Genomic DNA, 8448 nt, shown 5'->3' with positions numbered 1-8448 from the left:
CACAGATTCCGCAAACTCTCTGTGGGACTAACTGTTAGTTTTGTTGTGCTGGAGAAGGTTGAGCTTGCTGAACTTGTTGTTGATTCAATTGCATCTGCTTCAGCAAGTTGGTCATTTCACAGATACTGAGTTAGAGCAACAGTCTCTCTGCTAGAGGATACTTCTGCAATGGCTTTTGAATGGCCTTGTTTCTGCCTGTGATTCTGAGTAGATTTAGCTAAGTCGCTGATCAATTGCCATGCCTCATCAGTGGTCTTGTACTTTTTCATAGACCCATTGCTAGAACTTTCCAATGTGGTCTTATCTTGGGGCCTCATGCCCTGTGTGACGTAATCGAGTAACACTATCTTGTCAATCATATGGTGGGGGCAAGCTTCTAGAAGATTATTGAAGCGCTTCCAGTATTCATAGAGAGTCTTAGATTCGTCCTGAACAATCATGGAAATGTCTTTCCTCAGTTTATCAGTAACTTCAGCTAGAAAGAATTTTTCCAAAAATTCTCTTCTACGTGTATCCCAATTGGATACAGTTGCTGTGGGTTGAGTGTAGTACCACTCTCTTGCCTTTTCCTCAAGAGAAAACGGGAAGGCTTTTAGCAAAATAGAAGTTTCATCCGCACCATCACGCCTGACAGTAGAACAGGCTACTTGAAAATCTCTCAGGTGCTTGATAGGCTCTTGAGCAGGTAAGCCATGAAACTTGGGCATCAAATTGAGAAGTGCAGTCTTTATTTCAAAATCTGTAGCCACCACTGGGTGATGCGCTTGAAACGGTTGCATTGTAAAATCAGGGGCTCCAGCCTCCTAGATAGTAACTCTCCTAGGTGCTGCCATGTCACCTATACGTAAATCAACCGAATCAGCAGAACGGGGGCTGGTTTCTTCCTCAAATGACATTTCAGATCTGCCCTTAGAGAGGACTAACCGATGCCGAGCTTGCCTTATTCATGAAATAGTTCTTTCAATCTCAGGATCGAATACTGGCAAGCTTGGATCAGGAAGTGAACGCGTCATCTAACGAAAGAAACAAGCAGCTCATAGTAGCAAAATAAAATAAAATGCAAATAAATAAAATCCAATCAATAACTTTAGCACTCTATTGCAACTCCCCGGCAACGGCGCCAAAAATTGACGTGGCAGAAATTGGCGAGTTAAGAATTGTTATAAGATATGCGTTGCAAGTATAGTTCTTAACCAACCAGAAATCCGCTTATAAATTTAGAAGGGTTGTCACAAAAATTAGAATTAAAATACTGGGAGTATGAATCCCAGGTCGTCTCCCAACGAGTTGCAGAAAGGTGTGCTATTTTATTAATCAGATGTTTTCAAAAAGAGTTTGAGTTGAATAAACAGGAAATTAAATTGGAAAAATTAAGTAATTTAAATAAAAGCCTTGACTGAAAGTAGATTAGTTGGAAGCCCTATTCTTGTTGCAGTACTCTCAAGATTAATTGATAATTGAAAGTTGTTCTGTTTAGTTATCCCTTACTAGGTAAGAGAAAGTCAAACAAGTTGGAATGCTGTTTCTATTCACAAGTCCCAATCCGCTTACTTGGAAGGACTGGCGTTAGTGACTAGAGAGCAATCCAACAATAAACCCAATTACAATTTCTTTTTTGAGCATTCCAACTCAAAGGTTCCTTTCAATCAACTCCCCATCAAGTTAGGAAACTACTCGCTCATTGTGAATGTAGAACTCATAACATAGGAAAAGGAATTTAAGAAAGACATGATAAATAAAACTCAAAGGAATCAATTAAGAATAAAAGTAACTCTTGTATTAATAAATTCTAAAATAATCCAATAGTAAAATTGAGTAAATTAAAGGACATGGAAGAGTAAAGCCAAGTAAAGAAAACGAACTAGAATGACGAAGTCTTGATGAGGTAATACCTCTTCTCAATATCCCAATGCAAAGAGCAATAGAAATAAAAATCCTAAGAACAATGAATGTGTTGAGATAAAACCTAGAGGGGGAGTAAAACTAGATCTAAAAACTAAAAACTGTATAGAATGAATGTTGTTTTTGGTTTCTGCATGTCCTCTGGCTCTAGTCTACTTTTCCGGGCCGAAAACTGGGTCAAAACAGGGCCCAAAATCGCCCCCAGTGATTCTGCAGATTATGCAGATCGCGCACGTCACACAATCGCGTCATTCATGTCGACGCGTCATTCAGCGTTTTGCTTTGCCACGCGGGCGCGTCGTCTACGCCTCCGCGTCACCTGTGCTATTCCAATCCACGCGGTCGCGTGAGCCAAGCGGCCGCGTCACTGCGATTTCCTCTCTTTCGCGCGGTCGCGTGAGCCATGCGGCCGCGTCACTTCTCGCTGGTCATCTCCTTAATTTCTTGTGTTCCTTCCATTTTTGCAAGATTCCTTTCCAATCTCCAACTCATTCGTGCCCTATAAAGCCTGAAACACTTAACACACAGATCACGGCATCGAATGGAATAAATGAGAATTAAAATACATAATTAAAAGTCTCTAGGAAGCAAGTTTTCAATCATGTAGTAATTTTAGGAAGGAAATATAAATGCATGCTAATTATATGAATAAGTGGGTAAAGATCATGATAAAACCACACAATTAAACACATTATAAACCATAAAATAGTGGTTTATCAGTGCTCCACCCATAGTTGCCCCATATTGGAACTTAATTCTCCTAGGGAGGTGTTGATTTGCTCCCAATAGTTTTGTGGAGGAAATCACATCCCTTGAGGCATCTCTGGGATTTCATGATGAGAAAATTCCTCATGCTCTTGGTGAGGTTCTCTTATTTGCTCCATCCTTTTCTTAGTGATGGGCTTGTCCTCATCAATGAGAATGTCTCCCTCTATGTCAATTCCAACCGAATTGCAGAGGTGACAAATGAGATGAGGGAAGGCTAACCTTGCCAAAGTAGAGGACTTGTCCGCCACCTTGTAGAGTTCTTGGGATATAACCTCATGAACTTCTACTTCCTCTCTAATCATGATGCTATGAATCATGATAGCTCGGTCTATAGTAACTTCAGACCGGTTGCTAGTGGGAATGATCTAGCGTTGGAAGAACTCCAACCAACCCCTAGCCACGGGCTTGAGGTCATGCCTTCTTAGTTGAACCGGCTTCCCTCTTGAATCTCTCTTCCATTGGGCGCCCTCTTCACAGATGTCCATGAGGACTTAGTCCAACCTTTGATCAAAGTTGACCCTTCTAGTGTATGGGTGTGCATCTCCTTGCATCATGGGCAAGTTGAATGCCAACCTTATATTTTTCGGACTAAAATCTAAGTATTTCCCCCGAACCATTGTAAGCCAATTCTTAGGGTCCGGGTTCACACTTTGATCATGGTTCTTGGTGATCCATGCATTGGCATAGAACTCTTGAACTATTAAGATCCCGACTTGTTGAATGGGGTTGGTGAGAACTTCCCAACCTCTTCTTCGGATCTCATGTCGGATCTCTGGATATTCGACCTTTTTGAGCTTAAAAGGGACCTCGGGGATCACCTTCTTCTTGGCCACAACTTCATAGAAGTGGTCTTGATGCACCCTTGAGAGGAATCTCTCCATCTCTCATGACTCAGAGGTGGAAGCTTTTGCCTTCCCTTTCCTCTTTCTAGAGGTTTCTCCGGCCTTTGGTGCCATAAATGGTTATGAAAAAACAAAAAGCTTTAGCTTTTACCACACCAAACTTAGAAGGTTTGCTCGTTCTCGAGCAAAAGAAGAAAGAAGAGAGTAAAAGAAGAAGAAATACAGGAGATGGAGGGGGCTTTGTGTTTCGGCCAAGGGAGAGAAGTAGTGTTTAGGTTGTATGAAAATGAAGGAGTGAAGATGGGTTTATATAGGAGTGGAGAGGGGGGGTATGGTTTGGCCATTATGGGTGGGTTTGGGTGGGAAAGTGGTTTGAATTTGAATGGTGAGGTATATGGGGTTTTATGAAGGATGGATGTGAGTGATGAAGAGATTATGGAGAAGAGGGTAGGATTTGATAGGTGAGGGGTTTTTGGGAAAGAGGTATTGAGGTGATTGGTAAATAGGTGAAGAAGAGAGAGAGAGGTGGGGTAGGTGGGGATCCTGTGGGGTCTATAGATCCTGAGGTGTCAAGGATATCTCATCCCTGCACCAAGTGGCATGTAAAAATGCCCCTTTCTGCCAATCCTGGCGTTAAATGCCAGGCTGCTGCCCATTTCTGACGTTTAACGCCCAGCTTCTTGCCCATTCCTGGCGTTAAACGCCAGTCTAGTGCCCATTTCTGGCGTTAAACGCCAGTCTGGTGCCCATTTCTGGCGTTAAACGCCCAGAATGGTGCCAGACTGGGCGTTTAATGCCCATTCTGCTACCCTTACTGGCGTTTAAACGCCAGTAAGTTTCTCCTCCAGGGTGTTCTGTTTTCAATACTATTTTTCCTTCTGTTTTTGCTTTTTCAATTGTTTTTGTGACTTCACATGATCATCAACCTACAAAAAACATAAAATAACAAAAGAAAATAGAAATTTAACATAGATAATTAAAGATTGGGTCGCCTCCCAACAAGCGCTTCTTTAATGTCAATAGCTTGACAGTGGATTCTCATGGAGCCTCACAGATGTTCAGAGCAATGTTGGAACCTCCCAACACCAAACTTAGAGTTTGATTGTGGGGGCTCTGTTTGTGGCCTTGCACTCTCTCTTTGGATTCTCTTCTGTACTTCTTGGGAGAGTACTATGAGGGAGTTCAGTAATTTTCTTACTTAGCTGACCCACTTGTGCCTCCAAATTTCTAATGGAGGACCTCGTTTCAGTCATGAAACTTTGAGTGGTTTTGATTAGATCAGAGACAATGGTTGCTAAGTCAGAGTGGCTCTACTTAGAATTCTCTGTCTGTTGCTGAGAAGATGATGAAAAAGGCTTGCTATTGCTAAACCTATTTCTTCCACCATTATTGTTGTTGAAACCTTGTTGAGGTCTCTGTTGATCCTTCCATGAGAGATTTGGATGATTTCTCCGTGAAGGATTATAGGTGTTTCCATAGGGTTCTCCCATGTAATTCACCTCTTCCATTGCTGGGTTCTCAGGATCATAAGCTTCTTCTTCAGAGGAAGCTTCCTTAGTACTGCCTGTTGCTGGTTGCATTCTAGACAAACTCTGAGAAATCATATTGACTTGTTGGGTCAATATTTTATTCTGAGCCAATATGGCATTCAGAGTATCAATCTCAAGAACTCCTTTCTTCTGAGTTGTCCCATTATTCATAGGATTCCTTTCAGAAGTGTACATGAATTGGTTATTTGCAACCATTTCAATAAGTTCCTGAGCTTCTGCAGACGTCTTCTTCAGATGAAGAGATCCTCCAGCAGAGCTCTCTAATGACATCTTGGACAGTTCAGACAGACCATCATAGAAGATTCCTATGATACTCCATTCTGAAAGCATGTCAGAAGGGCACCTTCTGATCAATTGCTTGTATCTTTCCCAAGCTTCATAGAGGGATTTACCTTCCTTCTGTCTGAAGGTTTGGACTTCCACTCTAAGCTTACTCAATTTTTGAGGTGGAAAGAACTTTGCCAAGAAGGCATTGACTAGCTTTTCCCAAGAGTTCAGGCTTTCTTTAGGTTGTGAGTCCAACCATGTCCTAGCTCTGTCTCTTACAGCAAAAGGGAAGAGCATAAGTCTGTAGACTTCAGGGTCAACCCCATTGGTCTTGACAGTGTCACAGATTTGCAAGAATTCAGCTAAGAACTGATGAGGATCTTCCAATGGAAGTCCATGAAACTTGTAATTCTGTTGCATTAGAGAAACTAATTGAGGCTTAAGCTCAAAGTTGTTTGCTCCAATGGCAGGGATTGAGATGCTTCTCCCATAGAGGTCGGGAGTAGGTGCAATAAAGTCACCAAGCACCTTCCTTGCATTGTTGGCATTGTTGTTTTCAGCTGCCATTGTTTCTTCTTCTTTGAAAAGCTCTGTTAGGCCATCTAGAGAGAATTGTGCTTTAGCTTCTCTTAGCTTTCTCTTCAAGATCCTTTCAGGTTCAGGATCAGCTTGAACGAGTATGCCTTTATCTTTGCTCCTGCTCATATGAAAGAGAAGAGAACAAGAAAGTAGGGAATCCTCTATGTCACAGTATAGAGATTCCTTGAGGTGTTAGAGGAAAAGAAGAATAGAAGGAGGAGGTAGATAGAAGAGAATTCAAACTTATTAAGAGGGATAGAGTTCGAATTGCACTTGAGGAGGAGTGTTAGTCCCTTAAATAGAAGGATGTGAGAAGAGGGGAAGAATTTTCGAAAATAAATTAAAAAGATTTTGAAATAATAAAAAGAAATTTGAAAATTTGATTGAGATTTTCGAAAATTAAGATTGGGAAAGAAATTAAGTGATTTTTGAAATTAGAAATAAAAAAGATATGATTGAAAATTAATTTTGAAAAAGATGTGGTTGAAAAGATATGATTGAGAAGATATGATTGAAAATCAATTTTTTAAAAAAAGAAAGTTTTTAAAATTAAAGTTGATTACTTGACTAACAAGAAATTAAAAGATATGATTCTTAAAATTTAAAATTTGATCCTTTCTTAATAGGCAAGTAACAACTTGAAAATTTTGAAGTAAATCATTAATAGTAGCAAGGATTTTTGAAAATAATAAAAAATGGAAAGAAATTGATTTTGAAGAGATATGATTGAAAAGATATGATTTGAAAAATATTTGATTTTGAAAAATTATGAAAATTTGAAAAAGATTTGAATTAAAAACAAAATCTTCCCTCTAGTGTCTTCCTGGCGTTTAACGCCCAAAATCCTACCTTTTTGGGCGTTAAACGCCCTGGCTGGCATTTAAACGCCATTTTTCCTTCTTCACTGGGCATTTTGAACGCCCAGCTTTTTCTGTTTGAATCCTCTGCTGAATGTTCTGAATCTTCAATTCTCTGTATTATTGACTAGAAAAGACATAGTTTTGAAATTTTTTTTGAATTTTTCAATGATGAGAAACAATCAAAATACAACTAATCTTAGGAAACTTAAATCAAACAAACAATGCATGCAGGACACCAAACTTAAAAATTTTTATATAAGAGACACTAACAAATTAAGAATGCATATGAGAAATAAAAAAATACACAAAACAAGAGAATTTAAAGATCAGAGCAATGAAATCATCAAGAACAACTTGAAGATTAATGAAGAACATAATGTATGTAATTTTCGAAAATTAGAGGCATGCAATTGACACCAAACTTAAAATTAGACACTAGACTCAAACAAGAAACATAAAATATTTTTTATTTTTATGATTTTATAAATTTTTTTTGTGGTTTTTCGAAAATTGAGTGGAAAAGAAAATAAAGGGATTCAAAATTTTTAATAAAAATTCCAGGAATCATTGCAATGTTAGTCTAAGACTCCGGTCCAGGAATTAGACATGGCTTACTAGCCAGCCAAGCTTTCAGTGAAAGCTCCAGTCCAAAACACTAGACATGGCCAATGGCCAGCCAAGCTTTAGCAGATCATTGCTCATAACAGCAAAATTGATAGAAATCAACAAGCTCTTGTGATGATAAGTTAAAACCTCGGTCCAAAAGGTTAGACATGGCTTCACAGCCAGCCAGACTTCAACAAATCATCATGAAACTCTAGAATTCATTCTTAAAAATTTTGAAGAACAAAATAGAAAATTTTTTTGAAATTTTTTTTCGAAAATAAAAAATAAAATTACCTAATCTAAGCAACAAGATGAACCGTCAGTTGTCCAAACTCGAACAATCCCCGGCAATGGCGCCAAAAAATCGCTGCACGAAATTGTGATCATCAACAATGGCGCCAAAGACTTTGGAGCTCTCAAACGTGAATCACACTTTGTCACAATTCCGCACAACTAACCAGCAAGTACACTGGGTCGTCCAAGTAATACCTTACGTGAGTAAGGGTCGATCCCACGGAGACGGTCGGCTTGAAGCAAGCTATGGTCATCTTGTAAATCTCAGTCAGGCGGATTCAAATGGTTATGGAGGATTGATAATTAAAAGATAAATAAAAAATAAAGTAAAGATAGAGATACTTATGTAATTCATTGGTGAGAATTTCAGAAGCGTATGAAGATGCTTTGTTCCCCTGAACCTCTGCTTTCCCATTGCCTTCTTCCAATCATTCATACTCCCTTCCATGGCAAGCTTTATGTTGGGCATCACCGTTGTCAATGGCTACTTCCCGTCCTCTCAGTGAAAATGTTCCAAATGCGCTGTCACCGCACGGCTAATCATCTGTCGGTTCTCGATCATGTTGGAATAGGATCTATTGATCCTTTTACGTCTGTCACACGCCCAACAATCGCGAGTTTGAAGCTCGTCACAGTCATCCCTTCCCAGATCCTACTCGGAATACCATAGACAAGGTTTATACTTTCCGGATCTCAAGAATGACCGCCAATAATTCACTACAAGGGACACGCCGAATAGCGGCGGTTCTATTAGCGATTTACGGCGATTTTTAACCGCCA

The sequence above is a fragment of the Arachis ipaensis genome, chromosome B06 (assembly GCF_000816755.2).
Source record: "Arachis ipaensis cultivar K30076 chromosome B06, Araip1.1, whole genome shotgun sequence".
NCBI lineage: Eukaryota > Viridiplantae > Streptophyta > Magnoliopsida > Fabales > Fabaceae > Arachis > Arachis ipaensis.
This window is presented reverse-complemented; position numbering follows the sequence as displayed.